Consider the following 18,396-nt stretch of genomic DNA (forward strand, 5'->3'; position numbering starts at 1 on the left):
GATAAAACTCCCTCTACTTTGGTAAAACTATAAAATGTAGAATTTCACAAAGCTCAATTAAATGTATATTTCTTATATACAGGATACATATTTTCCTGATACATTTGCAAAATATGTCAACAGACTATAATAATAATAATAATGTTGGTATTTGTTAAGCGCTTACTATGTGCCGAGCACCGTTCTAAGCGCTGGGGTAGACATAGGGGAATCAGGTTGTCCCACGTGGGGCTCACAGTCTTAATCCCCATTTTACAGATGAGGGAACTGAGGCCCAGAGAAGTTAAGTGACTTGCCCACAGTCACACAGCCGACAAGTGGCAGATCTGGGATTCGAACTCATGAGCCCTGACTCCAAAGCCCGTGCTCTTTCCACTGAGCCACGCTGCTTCTCCTATGACTATGTGTTCAAAGATCAGGGAGTGTCTCCGAATAGCACATTTATAAAATCTTAGACCAACTGAAGAACAACATTATCCATGCCCTCCCAGAATCTACAGTAAGGGCCTCCATGATCCAGAAAAAGGTTGCCTGTGAGAGTTGGAAGGAGGGAGAAGGAGTACAGAGTAAGCCTTCAGTAATGAGTTGTGAAACTAGTCTTGGGGGAGGGGATTGGGAATCACCCAGTCAAATCAATGGGATTTGAGTGCTTACTGTATAAAGAGCACTGTACTAAGCGCTTGGAAAATTACAAAACAATACAGTTGATAATCATAACAATGGTGTGCACAATTGAATAAGTATATATACATAATATACATACACGCATACTAGTTGCATGACCCTGAGCTCGTTCCTCTACTGCCAAACTGCTCACTGTACCTTCATCTCGTCTATCTCCCCATCGACCCCTTGCCCATGTCCTGCCTATGGCCTAGAACTCTCTCGCCCTTGATATACCACAGACCATCACTATCCCCATCTTCAAAGCTTTATTAAATCCACATCCCCACCAAGTGGCCTTCCCTTATTAAGCCCTCATTTCCACTTCTACTACCTCCTGTATCGCCTTAGCACTTGGATTTGCATCCTTTATACACCCTACCCTCGGCCCCAAAGCACTCACGTTCATATCCATAATTTATTCATATTACCATCTGTCTCTCCCTCTAGAATGTAAGCTCGTTGTGAGGAGGGAACATGTCTACCAAGCCTGTTATAGTGTACTCTTCCAAGTGCTTAGTACAGTGCTCTGCACACAATAGGTGCTGAATAAATATTAATGATTGACTTCTAAATTCTGAGGGTATAAGTGCAGAGGACTGAAGGGAGCAAAATCAGAGATACTGAAGCTCCCAAGACCAAGCAGCCCCTGTAAAATAAATACCTTTTTATAACCACTTAACTGATGGCTTTATTTCTGGGAGTAGCAAGCAGTGTGGCTTAGTGGAAAGAGCATGGGCCTGGGAGTCACAAGACCTGGGGTTTAACTCCAGCTCTGTCATTTGCCTGCGGGGTGGCTTTGGGCAAGTCACTTAACTCTCTGTGCCTAAGTTTCCTCACCTGACAAATGGGGATTCAATACCTGTTCTCTGACCTACTTAAGCTGCGAGACACAAGTGATGTCAGACCCTATTGTCCTGCATCTAGTCCAGCATTTAGTACAGTGCTTGACACATAGTAAGCATTTAATATACACAGTTATTATTAGTAATAGAAGGGGCAGGCTACAGGGTCATTTGGGAGGTTTGCTGAGAACTCCATTCAGTGTTCAGAAATTTTGCTAAAAAAACAGATGTGCAACTACAACATGAGGGGAAAGGATTCTGTGACGGCATGTCAACTACAGTGCCGTCCCCACCCCCTCTGAAGTTGCATCTGCACAGCTGTTATCCCTGGGATGGCCTAACTCGGCCACCATTTTGAACATTTCCACTCAGTCACCATCTTTAGACTCTCCAACAGCAGTATTGTGAGGTGTCCTGAAGCAACTACTTACTTGGCTCATTATCTGAAACTAGCCCTGACTAGGTTCTCCTATGCTTCAACTGTGTTCAAACCGACTCATACAATGAAAGCCCAGAGTTAAACCAAATTGACAGTATGTAAAAAATACTTGACAATATATTGTTATAAATAACCACAACAGGACCAAGGCATTGGTACTCTTGAAACACAATAAGTCCTAGAGTCTAGAGGGAGAGACAGACATTAATACATATAAAGTATGGAGATGCACGTAAGTGCCGTGGGGCCGGGTGGTGAATAAAGGGAGCAAGTCAGGGTGATGCAGAAGGGAATGGGAAAAGAGGAAATGAGATCTTAGTCAGAGAAGGCCTCTGGAGGAGATGTGCCTTCAATAAGGCTTTGAAGGTGGGGAGAATAATTGTCTAAATTACATATTTATAAATTATATGAATAAATTACATGTATACCAGCATATTCAGTCCACTAGTGCATTTGATCCAGCACTTGTTAATACAATAGATGAAAACATTCTTATTATTTTAGTATATCAGATTCATTAAGCAGCATTTTACTAACAAAATACATCATATATAGCAGCAAAGTCTTAGTTTTCTACAAGTAAGTAAAAGCATCACTACCTCTTCAGTGGCTCATTTTCAAGTAGTTGGTAATTTGAAGGATTCTATGCCTTCCCCAAATTCCATATTAAAAGCACTCTGCCTTTCAATCAGATCATTTTTTCAGAAAACTGGATGATTATAATGCTGACTACCAGTAATTGGATTTTATGGCTATTAAGCACAATTAATATTTAGCTATTTAAACAAGAACTTTTAATTAGGAAAGAAATATACTTTTAGACATATACTGCATAGTGTGTGGCTATACAATAAAACTATACAAAATGAATATGACTAATGCTGTTTTAACACTTCCAGCATATGTTTAAATGTAACAATCCTGAGACAAGACTAAAGGTTTATATAGCTACTCAAGAGGGAGTGGAGGTTATTAGAAGGAACACTGAAAGTAGAGTCAGGAGATCTGGATTCTGGGGTCAGCTCTGCCCCTGACTCACTGTGTAAACTGTGTTTGACAAGTCACAACCTCCTCATACCTTGGCTTTCCCTTTTGGAAAATGGGAATAATATCTGTCTCCATCTACCTTGTGGGGATTTTATGCAAAAAAGTGTTGTCACTGTTATAAAACTTTTGATTTGAAGTGAGCAGGAGGTAATACCTTGAAATAATAATAATTATTATTACTAATTTAATAATAATAATTATAGCATTTATTAAGCACTTACCATGTGCTAGGCACTGTACTAAGTGCCGAGGAGGATACAAGCAAATCGGGTTGGACACAGTCCCTGTCTCACGTGGGGCTCAGAGTCTCGAGCCCCATTTTACGCATGGGGTACCTGAAGCACAGAGAAGTGACTTCCCCAAGGTCACACAGCAGACAAGTGGCAGGGCCAGGATTAGAACCCATGATCTTCTGCCTCCCCGGCACATGCTCTATCCACTACACAAGCCAGGGTACTAATATAAATTCAACAAATTATAATCAAGTAATCAATCATATTTTTTGAGCACTTACTGTGTGCAGAGCAATGTACTAAGCATTTGGGAGAGTACAATATAAAAGTTGGGAGAAGAGGAAATGAGGGCTTAGTCAGGAAAGGCCTCTTGGAGGAGATGGGCCTTCAATAAGGCTCCGAAGGTGGGGAGACCAATTATCTGTTGGATATGACAGTAATCATAAAAGTAATTTAAAATCAGTGGGTTTCTTTATATAATGTTATATTTAAAGGCAGTATCTTTTTTTTTTGTTTTATGCCATAGTCAAAACCTGCTCTGGCAGCCTAGGGCACCTCAAATCTGCGAAAGCCTAAGAAGCAGTAACCATTATAAATGACAATGCCACAGCTGTCTGTCTGAGGGGTTCTGTGAGGGGTGCACACAAGGTAAGTTATCTTCATGTGGTTGACAGATTTTAATAGTTTGTCGGTCTAACACCATTCACATCATGTATCCACTTGCCTCACAAGTTATAGTGCTTTTATTAAGGCAATCAATGCGCTTATTGCATATTAAACCATCGTCATTCTGCTGTCAGCTCTGTAGTAGCTACAATCCTTAGGTCAAGATTTTATTTCATTTCACAGGGCCTTAAACAAGAACATGTCTTGTCATAAATTAAAATGACAAGCATTTCCTTTCATTGCTATTTGGGGAAAGACACATATATAACTATCAAGTTATTCAGTGTAAACAATTTATGAGAGTAGCCATAATTTTATGATACCACTAACCTATCATTTTAAAGAATTAACATTACTGTAGTTATACATTACAGAAAGAACATATTCCTCTGAGCTGATTTGTGAATCATAAAACTAAATCACGAATGTAAATAAATCAGGGGAATGTTGAAAGGGACCTGGCTTTTTCCTAAGTAACAATGGCCAGGGTTAATAACACTTATCCTGAACCCTATATGCAAGGGAATGGGGAGGTTTGGTGGAAATAGAAATTAAAGATAACAGAACAACTAAATTCTGAATGGAACATGTAGTAAACCCTAATTTACATATTTGAACCTTCCAGGACAAGAATTAAGGGGGGGGGGGGGGAATCATGCTAAAAAGGATTCAACAAGTAATATGAAGAGATTTAAGGCCATTTTAAATTTTATTTCCCTATCTACAATTGTAGAAAGTTGAATGTAAATTCTAATCTATTTTTTGCCCACAAAAATGTTCTTGTCTTATGCTGTCAAGTCGTGTTCGACCCATAGTGACACCATAGACACATCTTTCCCAGAACGCCCCACCTCCATCTGCAATCATTCTGATAGTGGATCCATAGAGTTTTCTTGGTAAAAATATAGAAGTGGTTTACCATTGCCTCCTTCTGCAGAGTAAACCTGAGTCTCCATGCTCAACTCTCTCCCATGCCACTGCTGCCCAGCACAGGTGAGTTTTGACCTATAGCAGATTGCCTTCCACTTACTAGCCACTGGCCAAGCTAGGAATGGAATGGATTTGCCTCTCTTGACTCTCCCTCTCGAAGTCGAGACTGGTAGAGTACTGCAAGCTCTTCAGGTGCAACCCTGAGAGGTGGAAAATATTCTTACTCCCCTATATATTTTCTGCCCACTACTGCTACTTCAGCACTTCCTCGTCATCTACGCTTGGGTACTGACTCCCACAATTCCAACCAATTCAATTAGTTAATGATATTTATCGAGTGCTTATTGTGTGCAGAGTACTGTACTAAGCACTTGGGAGACTAAAATAGAATTGGTGGACACCATCCCTGCCCAGGAGGAGGGCTTACAAACTAGTGGGGAAGAGAGACACTAAAATCGATTACAGATATGGGAAGCAGAAGCAGATAAGGATATGGACATAAGTGCTGTGAGACTGGGGTGATACCCTGATTGTGCCCAGTAATACTTAAAAACATATGTTTAAACTTGGTTGCTTCCCCCTATCTATAAGTTATTTGAATGTCCGTTTCCCCAACTACAATGCAAGTTTCTTGAGGGCAAAGATCATGTTTACTAGCTCTACTGTACTCTCCCAAATGCTTAGTACAGTGCTCTGCCTAAAGTAAGCACTCACTACATACTATCGATCGAATGACAGGAATACCGATTTCATTCCCGCAGAGGGGACATTTCTGTGGCTTCATTTGTATTTGGACTGCTCTTAAAAAGAAACTGAAAATTACTACCAAGTTATTTGTAAGGATATCAACCTAATAAATTATTTTAAAGAACTAAAGGAAATTGAATTGGTAACTGAAACTTTGGTCAATTCTCCTAGACAGTGGAAATTTTGTTCTTGAACACCTAATTATGGAAGATTCACATTCTCATGCTCATTCCTTGAGTGATGCACTCAAAATAAAAATTTGACACCTACAGCTGGAGGGGGGCAGGGAGAGACTTCCACTGTTCCACTGGGAGAGGGACCAGTTTAGCTAAGGCTAGTTTGGCACAGAGGGTGGAGCTCAGTCTCTGCTGGAGGCCCCAGCCTCTCGGGACCATAAGGAAGCAGCGGACCTGTGGACCCCAAGGTCTCCTCCGAAGACGTCGCCCCCTTCTCTTTCCACATCCTCTCCCTGTGCCCTCACCTTCCTATCACCCCATCCCCACACAGGGATGATGGAACTAATATTTACAAAAGGCAGAATGAAGCATAGTCTCAAATACTATTATATAGCAATGGACTGCTGGAACACAACAGCAGCAGATGGAGAGGGGTTACTCTAGTAGAGGTTTCAAAGATTGGGATTCCAGGTGGCAAGCTTGTAAACAAAAGGACTTTTTATATGGCAAACACACCAGCCTGACAAGAGACGGTCTGTAAACCAAACAGTTGGGAATGGATTATGCGTCATCCATAGGTCTATTCCACTACACCTGGAAGCACGGGTAAAATCTCACTATCAATACTGCTGTCTTTGAATGTAAAGAACTGACTGTATAATTTTCTAGTCACTACTATGTGTGACTACTACTATAAGAAGCAGCGTGGCTTAGTAGAAAGAGCACAGGCTTGGGAGTCAGAGGTCGTGTGTTCTAATCCCGGCTCTGCCACTTGTCTGCTGTGTGACCTGGGCCAAGTCACTTAACTTCTCTGTGCCTTAGTTCCCTCATCTTTAAAATGGGGATTAAGTCGGAGAGTCCCATGTGGGACATAATAATAATAATAATGTTGGTATTTGTTAAGCGCTTACTATGTGCAGAGCACTGTTCTAAGCGCTGGGGTAGACACAGGGGAATCAGGTTGTCCCACGTGGGGCTCACAGTCTTAATCCCCATTTTACAGATGAGGTAACTGAGGCACCGAGAAGTTAAGTGACTTGCCCAAAGTCACACAGCTGACAAGTGGCCGAGCCGGGATTCGAACCTGTGACTCCAAAGCCCGTGCTCTTTCCACTGAGCCACGCTGATCAACCTGATTATCTTGTATCTACTTAGTACAGTGCCTAGCACACAGTAAGCACTTAATGAATACTATTATAAACAAAACCAAAAGGAACCTGAGGGAACAAGGTGGCTTGATCATCTTGCAATCTCTATCTGAGATTGTCGGGAAAAACATGCACAGTTCAGATTATCAGATTGAATGTTCACGAAGTTGTTCCCACAAATCACCACAAGGTAATAACTGTAATTGTGCGGCAAGCACTGTGCAAAGCACTGGAATGGATCCAAATAGATCAGACACCACCCAACCTGTTCTTGTAATACTGACAATTCCCCAACCTTGTGTCTTCTCTTTATCAAGGCCCACTCTCTGTGAATAGTCAATAGATATTGACTATATTGCTCATGTCGGGAGAAACCTCTCTTGCCAGTCAAATAGTGATATTAACGGGCTACCAAAGGTGTCTGGATCTGCTCATTTTTGGATAAAAGCCCCATGATCTCAAAACAGAATAAATTAGAAGAAGGCTGCAAACAGATGCAGTAATCCTGAGGGAGGAAATGTGAGTAAAAAGGGGAGCAATGTTTATATCATTGCAACAAGTCATTTTGTGAAGCATTAAGCTGGTAGGTTTCGTTTGTCATCAAACAGAACAGAGGATTCACGACTGCAATAAATCTACAAGGAGTTGACTGAGAGCATTATGCAGAGCATAATCTTCCTAAGCAACTGCGTGCCAGAGAGAATTTGCACATGTGTTCGCAGGCCATTACTAATAAAAGAGCTTGTGCCAAAGTCATTATCTTCCACCTCTGGAAGCTGCAGCCTGAGAATATTAGGCACAGGAGGTTATGCTTCATGCTAATCAGCCCTACTGTGAAATGGATCGGCAAAGCTGACAGATCCCTTTTCAATCTTAAGTAAGTGTGGAGAATGCAGCACTTGCCCACTTAGAAGACTGTAACCACAATATTTCATATGCTATGGACTGCACCTTTGTAGAACCATTTTAAAACACAGGGAAATTCTTATGCTGCTAGTAGAAGCTACATTATGGCCCGAGAGAGAAAATAAGTTAAATTACAGGCAGCATTTTAAAGGGGCAGATATCCCAACTGAATTTATGCCAGTGGACGTAAGCTGAAACGGCGAAGGAAATGCCTCTGCTGTAATACAAAATGGGCTAGTTGCTTCCTTCCATCAATACGACCATACTCTTGGCCCGCTGTGATCCCTCAGAGTAGGAAACAAAAACCATCAGAGGGTGGTGTTTTAGAGGTGCACAAGTAGGGACCTCGTTTTTAATACCCACCTCACAAACAATAGTCAGCACCTTTTAAGGTATGATACATCGCACAGACAACAAGGTAATCAGAGCCAGGAGTAGTCATAGGTAAGAGAGCCTGTAGAAACTTTCTACCCTCTCTTGGGAAAGCTTGATTCAATGTGCTCTTTTAGGTAAAAGGTGCAGGTGCATCGCAAAGATTGAGAACAATTTTGTACCAGACAGAAGTTCCAGTGTGTTTCATCTGAGGTTAATGACTTGCTCTGGAAATTAAAGTTTTAATACATCAAATTATGAGAGACTTCGATGAAGAAACAGTATTTTTTTCCCCACCACTGAGTTAATTGAGTCAGCACTGCTGGTAAAGTGGGAGCCGCAGAATTTTACAAAAGAAGAAATGAAAAACAGCGAAGAAAACATCAGCCAAAGTTTTAAAGGTCTAATGTATTTACAGCCACTTCACATTATTTCTTCCAGAAGGCTATGTCTGTCTGTCTTTGGGGCACACTTCATACAAATCTGCAGGAGTGACAACAAGAGATCTGAATAATTGAAAGACAACTGATAGAGGAAGTCTATAATCTGCTTTCATACAAGAGGACCATCGCACTGTTTTCCTCAGGGTCTGAATCTTTGCCATTTCCCTATATGGGGATCATATGGAAAAACAAATACGGAGGTGAAATAACAGAAACCTTCCTTTCCACACTCCAAAATACCATCCAAAATAAATTGCAGGCAGAAAAGCCTCAGTGAAAAGGGAAGGAAATCTCAGTCCAACACAGAGAGCAAGATCACTAAACATTTTCACTTTCTTTTCCTTATGCTTTCACATTGTTTAAAATCTGCTTTTAAACAACTTGCTTAAAATATGGCCACTTCTCCATTCCTACCAGTCTCACGGTAGTTATTTAAGTTGTGATGTTGTTCCCACTAACCGAGGTCTCTCCTGCCTTTTGTGGCACAAGCGATTCAAGCCACTTGTAGAGGGCCAAAGGCTCCCAGACAACCTACTTGAGGAAATCCTGACAGCTTTACCCATCCCAAACTAATCACTGCCCAAATATGGAAAAAATTGATTGCTCTACTGTATTAGGGACAGTCTGGAAAATGTTGCCCTGAAATATTTGGTTTTGTGACAAAGCTAAGTGGGAAAATGAAAGCTGGAATAGGGACTTTATGGATGACTAGATTTCCAGAGGGTTTCCATGAAGGATTGGTGCGTTTTGCGCTATGAATAACAATATCAATATCAGTATCAAATATCCCCCTCTAGTCTCTAAGCTCCTTGTGGGCAGGGAACATGACAACTGACTCTGTTGCACTGTACTCTCCCAAGTGCTTAGGTCAGTGCTCTGCACACAGTAAGTGCTCAATAAATACTACTGATTGATTGGTTGGATGCCCTAGACCTAAAGGAGACAACAGGGAGTAGTACACCAGGAGCTGTCTACTGGCAAGCCTTGTGGCCCTGGAATAAGGCAGATCACAGTTTATAGTCAGTTGAGTTGTCTTCCAGCTCAACTGCCCAGCTAGCTCAGATAGGCTCAGGTTCTCCTTACAACTTCCTTTCCCGAGGTCAATGCCAACTCACCACAGTTGGCTTGCCTGGCAAGTTGAAGATTGCAAGGTAAGGGATAAAAATCCTATCATCTTACTAGATGTGCCTGGGAGTGGAGAGAGGATAGAGTTGACCAAAAGCCTCTATTTGAGGGGAAAAAAGAACAGCTTCCTATATTGATGTGCATTTTGAGAATCCAAGAGGCCAAGAATTGAGGTCGGGATTATGATTAATCATTTTTGGAGGTTGGGTTTTTATAGGAGCCTGATAACTTGAAAGTCAAAGCGGGGAGGGAGAAGGAAAAGAAAGAGGGAAGGATAATGGGCAAAGCAGAGAGATGACCGATAGAATATGCTGAAAGAGATCATGGTTGGGAACAAGATGGTCAGAGACTACCAATCTATAGCATTTATTGAGTGCTCATTCTATGCAGAGCACTGTACTAAACTCAATAGAGCAAAAAGACACAATCCCTGTGCTCAAGGAGTTTACAGTCTCGCAGGGAGGCAGACACTAAATCGCAGATAGGGGAAACAACCAAGTATTCATTCATTCAATAGTATTTATTGAGTGCTTATTATGTGCACAGCACTGTACTAAGCACTTGGAATGTATAAATCGGTAACAGAGACAGTCCCTGCCCTTTGACGGGCTTACAGTCTAATCGACAGGCTTACAATATGTAAGTTACTAATATGTAACTTACCTACATATAAAGATATGTAGGTAAGTGCTGTTAGGAGAGGGGGCGCTATGTGTTACTGAGTGTTAAAGGGTAAGCAACGGAGAAAGAGGGGAGATGAGAGATTAGTTAAGGAAGGCCTCCTAGGGGAGATGGGATTTTAATAGGTCTTTGAAGACAGGGAGAGTTTTATAAGTAGGAAGGAGAACAGGTATTTAATCCCCATTTCACAGATAAGGAAACCTGAGATCACCCATCAGGTAAGTGGCAGAGCCAGGCTTAGAACCCAAATCCTCTTACTCTTTTGCCCACGTTCTTTCCACTAGGCCACCCCATTTCTCTAGAAAAAGGGAATTTCCTGAGGACTGGAAAAGAGCAAATGCTGTGCCCATATATGAATGGAAAAAAAAGAATACCCTAGTACTATAGATCGGCCACATTAACATCTGTGAAGACACTAGAATGAATTATCAAACAATGCATTCACAACAACCATTTAGAAAAGCATAAACTACTGGGAACCAATATGGCTTGTGAAGAACAAACCACGCTAGACAAATTTAATCTCCTACTATGACAAAGCGAGAGATGACATGATACGGAAGACACAATAGTTGTAATCAAGGTATGTCACACATGTTCCCGTGAAAAGGCCACACTTTAAAAAACAACTGTATATGGTGAATACATCTGAACACTTGATAGGAATCTAGTCATTATTATTAAACAGAACAACAAAATCAAACTGGAGAAGAGAATTATCTTTATTCATGCATTGCGAATTCAGGGTAAGTAAGTAGAGCTGCCATTTAGACAGGCACAGTGGCATGAGATTAGTGTGGGGGATATGGTAGAGGGAGAAGGCTACAGTGGGCGAGAGAGAAAGGGAGACAACACAGAGAGATATACATACTCTGTAGGGGATATACATACTCAAACAAAGCACTCAACCAGGAGCAGCAGGGGAGAGAGAGCTGAGGGCAAAGTCATTCCTCCCCTACTTTTGTCAGCAGAACAGAAAGGGACCACTACTACCACCAGCAGCCCTGTGGTTGCTGCTGGGAGTTGCTCTGAGATGGTTTGTAGAAGGGAAATGTGTATAGACTGGTCACCAGCAACAAGAGAGCAGGGGCCAGGCTACAGTAGAAGCAGGGAAGGAAGCATCCATCTATTGACGGTATTTATTGAGCACTTGCTACATGCAGAGCACTGTAGTAAGTGCTTGGGAGAGTACAACACAACAGAATTAGCAGACACATCCCCTGCCCATAACGAGCTCACAGGACATCTTCAGTCCTCTGTCTCCCTCTTCCTTCCGTCTTTCCTTCCGGCTTTCCTCCTGAGGGCTGGCTGTTTTGAGTAAACTGTTCTTCAACCCCATAGAAAATATGTTTCTCAAACATTAGGTAGGTCTTGCTCGCAAATTACAGTTTCCTTTTAGAGATGTCGGTTTTGAGCAGGCTAACATTTAGTTGAAAAGGTTCCACTTAGAAATAGCTCAATGTTCTTCCTCACTGAGATTTCTCAATAAATTTGCATATTCTGCTGTTCTCAAGGAGTTCCCCAGATAGCACATTGACTATTAAAATACGAGTCAGGTTCGCATTCAAGTCTGGCAAAGAAGGCTAGCCACACACTATTAGGCACCCAGAACTAAGGAAAGTAAAAGTTGACCACTATAAGTCTCTTGGTGAACACACTAACTTCAAAAGAGTCAAGACTTGACAAGAAGGAGATTGGGCACGATAATAATAACCAATCGTTCTTTTGAGGACTTACTATGGGCAGAGCACTGTTCTAATAGCTTGGGAAAGTACAATAAAACATACTATGATAATAATGGCATTTGTTAAGTGCCTGTTATGTGCCAATCACTGTACTAAGTCATTCATTCAATCGCATTTATTGAGCCCTTACTGTGTGCAGAGCATTCATTCATTCATTCAATCATATTTACTGAGCGCTACTGTGTGCAGAGCACTGTACTGAGCACTTGGAAAGTACAATTCAGCAATAAAGAGAGACAATCCCTGACCACACCGGGCTCACACTGGGGGTAGATACAAGATAATTAGGTTGGACAGAGTCCCTATCCTACATAGGGCTCACATCATAAATTGGAAGGAGAGGGATTTAATCCCCATTTTACAAATGAGGGAACCGAGGCATAGGGATGCTGTGACTTGTCCAAAGTCACAGAGCAGAGAAGTGGCAGAGGTGGGATTAGAACCCAGGTCGTCTGTGCCCATATGCCTTCCATTAAGCCATCCTGATTCTCTACTAGAATAGAATAGCGGGAACAGTCATTTGCCTGAAAAGCAATGAAATACTTTTCAATCGATGGTGATTATTGAATGCTCACTGTGTGCAGAGCACTGTACTAAACACTTGGGAGAGTACAATATGTAGAGTTGGCAGAGACGATTACTGGCCAAAAGGAGCTTACTCTCTACAATAATGACCTTGCTCATGCCCAGTATTTCCCACTGAGATTAAACAAATATGAACCCAAATTACAGGGAGAACAACTCTATCTTTTTGAAAATCCCTCTACCACATGCAAACCTGGTGCTGTGATTTAGTACAATTTCAGTTTACAGGATAAACATTGGAAGCTGACCAACTGTTACAACTTTATTTAAACAGCATAGGTTAATACATGCCCATTACTTTTGATCTCTTAGCAGAGCACAGAAATATGAAAAATGTTTGACGGTCTTCTATCACTCCCAAATTGATTTTTGTATCAATTTACAACACTTTGTCTAAAAAACAAATTTAAATGATCAGTTTATAGAAATTAAGTTATTACAAATCTGTTTATAAGAGCTCTATAAAAGCAATCACTTCCAGGCTTACTGCTATATTTTACAGAGCAAGGGAACATGAGATACTGAAGTAGTTACACAGACGATGGCAATGTGCTTTTTAAATAACTCCAGCATAGGATACAGTAATTCAGAAATATCACTTGGCTTATAAAGTTTGTTCAGCACAAAGGTCAAAGATAAACATCACTTAAGTTCACATCCAAGGCGGTTTTCCCATGATTGACAATGAGCTCATTCAAAATTGCCAATCAATCAACAGAATTCATTGAAAGCTCTGTACTAAGTGCTTAGAAGAGTATGACTGAATATAGCATGATCCCTGCTGACATGGAATCTAGTTTATGCATGTGTAAAATTTACTATTAAAATGTGTAAAAGTTACTATTAAAAAACATTATCCACAATATGAATGACTAATGTATTCAGAGAACTATACTAGGCATTTAAGTCTGTCCCTCGAGGCACTTCCATCTAATAAAGAAGACGGGTAGACATGAGTTTGCAAATATATAATAGTTTTAAAAGGGTGAAAAAATGCATGAATAATAAGCAGAAGTGAATAAATGAATCAATGATGAACACACACAAGGAAGCTAAGGTGGTCAAAAAGATGGCATTGACTGGGTGACTTTCAGAAAATGAATGACGTTAGACCTGTTAGAGTTATTAATCAGTGCCCAGTGCTCAGAACAGTGCCCAGTGCTTAGATCAGCGCTTGGCACATAGTAAGCCCTTAAACACCATTATCATTATTAACGAATGTCATTAGAGGAATGATCTCTTATGGCACCATTTGAGCTATACCAAAAAAAACCTATCATGCTCTCTTGATTTATTTTCACAACATTTCTAAGACTGTTCTTTTTTGGTTCATACATTGTCCTAATCAAAAGTTTGGAACAATATTTATCACTTAGGTAACCTTTTATTAAGTCTCTAGAACAATGAACTAATATTTTAAGACTTATCTTTTTATGTTATGGACTCAATGTAAGTTGTAGGAATCAAGGAAACAATAGCCTATTCCCAAATGAACTCACAATCAAATTATTTTCAACAGTGGAGTGATGCATAAAGATGTCGTGAACAAATGAACAGATGCTTGCTTAAACCAAACTTGGTCAAACCCACATCTCTCTTTATAGTTAATATGAGCCAATGATAAAGTAGCCTTTGTGACTATATAATTCACAAACCACAACGGAACCATTAACACTCCTTGCTAAGCCAAATGCAGCATGGAAGCATATTTACCCCTCCGGTTCAAAGATGCTGCTTCTTGGCAGTGAGATTTTATCAGAATGAGCAACTATGTCTGATATACCTAAGAACAACAGAAACTGGAGATAGCCAGTAATTCGATTATGCTCATCTGTCAGTCCATAGCAAGGTAGACTGATTTTGTTCCTGTCTTCTTGTTGTCTTATGCTGAGTCGTGTCTGACCCATAGCGACGCCATAGACACATCTCTCTCAGAATGACTCACTTCCATCTGCACTCGCTTGGGTAATGTATCCTTAGAGTTTTCTTGGTAAAAATCCAGAAATATTTTACCATTGCCTCCTTCCGCGCAGTAAACGAGTCTCTGCCCTCAACTCTCTCCTATGCCGCTGCTGCCCAGCACAGGTGAGTTTTGATTTGTAGCAGATGGCCTTCCACTCACTAGCCACTGACTAAGCTAGGAATGGAATGGGTATGGCTCTGTTAGACTCTCCCTCCTGTAGTCATAACTGGTAGAGTACTGGAAACTCTTCAGGTGTGACCTTGAGAGGGGCTTTTGTTCCTACCCAAAGTATATTCACCATGGTAAATTTGCCATTCAAGTCATGAAAGAATTATGAGGGAATTAGGCAAGGAAAGATAAAAGCTCAACATTTACTAGTTCTGATTTTGCTTTCTTTTGGCTTGGTACACTTTTATTCAGATAACCAATGAAAAAGAAAGACTCATTTTCAAAGTACTTTGCCCTGCTTGTAAGTGGGAATAAATAGAGCATAATTCATTATTAATTCAAACCCCTGACAAACTAAATCTACTCATTTTTACATTACATATTTGGCAAATGGTTATAGTAAAAAAATAATAATAAACTTTAGAAAACAGTTTACACCTAAAATTTAAAAATCAACCCTGCAAGTCTGCAATGACTGTCCTCATTTATTAAAGCATAATCTTGATGCACTATAAATGCTAGGCAGTAATTTTGAGTTCATCTGAATGCATAAGTTATGCATATTCAAGAAGTAAAAATTGAAGCATTTCCAATAACAATTTAACCCTCTGATTATCAAATGAAAACATCTAATCACAAATAAATCTCCACATCATGGATGTCATCAAGAAAATCCCTTTGAAATGGACTGAGCTTTTGTTTTTTCTATTCAACTTAATTTTTATATTTTCAGATGCTTTTTCCTCAAATCAATGATTTGATAATCAAATACTTGCATCATACCTTCTCAATATGGAAATGTATTTTTTTTTGCTGATCAGCTTTCTCCTTACAGAATTTTGGGGTAGCTTCCCCTCCCAAAACCAATCCCTGCAAGCTGCCTATCACGTGTACCATTGCATCTGCAAAACCCATGACCTGAAAACCAGGCAAAATGTTGTAGTCCATTATTGAAAAAGCTAGCTACCACTGGTACTCCTTACTCTAAATTAGTGAAATGCTGCTTAATCTGGAAAAAACATCACCCTAATTAAAAAGAAAAACTAATTAAATAGAACAATAAAAATGAAAACAAGCTGTGTACATTATTTTAATCCTAAAGTCTCAAGTCCCCTCTCATGGTCGCACCTGGAGAGTTTCCAGTACTCTACCAGTCTTGACTATGGGAGGGAGGGTCAAGCAGAGGCCTAACCATTCCATTCCTACCTTGGGCAGTAGCTAGTGAATGGAAGGCAATCTGCTACAAGTCAAAAGTCACCTGAGCTGGGCAGCAGCTGCATGGGAGAGAGTCGAGGGCGGAGACTCAAGTTTACTGCGCAGAAGGAAGTGATGGTAAACCACTTCTGTATTTTTACCAAGAAATCTGTGGATACACTACCAGAACGATTGCAGATGGAGGTGGGGCGTTCAGGGAGAGATGTGTTCATGGTGTCATTATGGGTCGGAGATGACTCGACAACATAAGACAGGACAAGAAAGTCTCAGGTAAATGCAGTAAATAGTAATGAGAAGAAGAGTATGCCTGGTGAATAACAATTATCACAAATACAATTTGTTTTGGAAAGAAATTAAGATGAGATCATTTTGAAGTAAACCCAACCACAACTTACAATTTGGAAATCTGGGGATGTAAAGAACACTGAAGTTATTAATGCTTTTGTAGTCTGTTTTATAGGAAGGTACTGAGCAAGTGAGTACCAAGATAACCTTATTTCCTACACCTCTCCTGTTGGACCATTTCAAACCATAGAAGGCACTACTTCTTATCACTGATGAGCATTAAATCCTCTAAACCTAAATCAATCTGCCAAATTGACTTTAACACACTAGCTCTGAGCAGCTTAAGTGTTGAATACAGAAATAATAACTACTTCCAAGCACCACCCAGGCTTTTTAGATCTGGCATAAGTTCAACTGCAGGGATGTTCAATCAATAGGGGTAATAAATCAAAAGCTACGAGCAAGAATTGGAATACTAATTCAGTAGCAGCTGATCTCCAATTATTTCATTTTAAAAAGGAGAAATATTTATAAATGTTTACCACTAAATGGTTGTTCAATAAAAGAGCAGCTTCAATAATGTGAAATTGTTAATGTAAACCAATTTGTGCTAAATCATTTTAGTTTGACGCCATTTGTGCATTTAAGCAGGTCAAGTACTACAGAACACCAACTATGGATATGGAGAAGAAAGTTAATTTCTATCTCAAGCATGGTCTTTTATTGGTAGTTATACCGAACTCTTGGCTATTTCAAAAGGATCAATATTCCTCTTCTGAACCCCATTTTGACAGAAATCACAAGCATCTGACAGGTAATGATCATTACTAGAGTAAGTGGGATTGTTTCCCTTTCACAAATGTGATCACCTCGGGCTTTCTTGAATCCACTCTGACCATCACACTGAGTGCTGTGAAGATAATAAGAGGAACTACCAAGGCCAAAAATACTACATGGTTCAAGGCAAGAGTGACCTAAATTGGGGATTACCTAGGGCCTTGGAAGAGATACCTGACTAGTTGCATTTCAAATAAAATGACACACATGTAGGTGATTTGTACCATCTCCTTGCTCCTGACATGCTCTAGGTGCTCCAGACCATAGGAATAAGAGTTTTGCCAGTCAGCCAGCCCTGCTGCTTCCCCAATAACATGCACCGGTTTTCCTCTGCACCATCGAAGAGACTCCATCCTGCCCTGCCTTCCTCCATCTCAATGCGCTAGAAAACAGTACCTGTAGCACGAGGTCTCCACAAAAGCTCTGGAAGACTGGCAGCTGGGGCTGCAGTCACTGTGGCTGCAGAGATAATTAGGACTCTCAGCCATGAGGAGCCTGAAATTCTGCTCCTCTAACCACAGCACCCTGCTGATTTGGGGGTTTCTGAGCATTTGTCTTTGTCATTCATGGCTGTTTTAGTGAACCCCTTGAGTTTCAGGGCTTGTGCCTAATTCCCACCTGTGTATTCTTTCCCAATGCTTAGTACAGTCCTCTGCACAAAGTATGCGCTTAACAAATGTGATGACTACTATTAAATATAAAATTAGTCTCTCTCACGGGTCGCTTAAAAAGAAGTCAGCTCCACTGTCACGGTATCCTTGGAATTACATTCCCTCATTTTTCTACCATTTCTCAACTTAATAGCAGCTAGGGCACCTAGCCTGCACAGAGAAGGGAAAATAAGAAATAGATCAATATGAGATTCATTTATGGGCTTGCATCAACCACCCCACCACACAGTACAGTTGGAATTCCTTTCTTATTGCAACCTGAAGAGTACTTTTTGATAGATGGTTTTGTTTTACAGAATGATTTTCCACTTCACAATTCATTTTTACAATTTTCTGCATTTACAAATGCAAGTAACAAACGTCTGTGCAAATGGAAATGTTAATAAATGCTACAAATTGGTTCTTTATTTGCAACTTCTAGGCAGTTTGAGAATAATTCTGTCCAGGCTTTTTCCCTATTCACAGGTGGCTGTAAATTAGCCAAAACACCATCAATACAAAGCCTA

At 40.5% G+C, this 18,396-nt stretch overlaps 1 protein-coding gene and 2 non-coding genes across 7 annotated transcripts in view; 1 reads left to right on the forward strand and 2 right to left on the reverse strand.

Annotated features, from left to right (window-relative positions):
• The window catches only part of KDM4C (lysine demethylase 4C), a 233,028-nt gene that overhangs the window by 36,581 nt on the left and 178,051 nt on the right, over positions 1–18,396 (reverse strand). The gene's annotated exons all lie outside the window — the stretch shown is intronic.
• On the reverse strand, positions 14,847–14,984 carry LOC114808407. The gene has a single exon (XR_003756255.1). It is a non-coding gene; the product is annotated as a small nucleolar RNA SNORA7 (small nucleolar RNA).
• LOC114808345 lies at positions 15,993–16,130 on the forward strand. Its single transcript, XR_003756191.1, has one exon. It is a non-coding gene; the product is annotated as a small nucleolar RNA SNORA7 (small nucleolar RNA).

This window comes from Ornithorhynchus anatinus, chromosome X5 (assembly GCF_004115215.2).
Source record: "Ornithorhynchus anatinus isolate Pmale09 chromosome X5, mOrnAna1.pri.v4, whole genome shotgun sequence".
NCBI lineage: Eukaryota > Metazoa > Chordata > Mammalia > Monotremata > Ornithorhynchidae > Ornithorhynchus > Ornithorhynchus anatinus.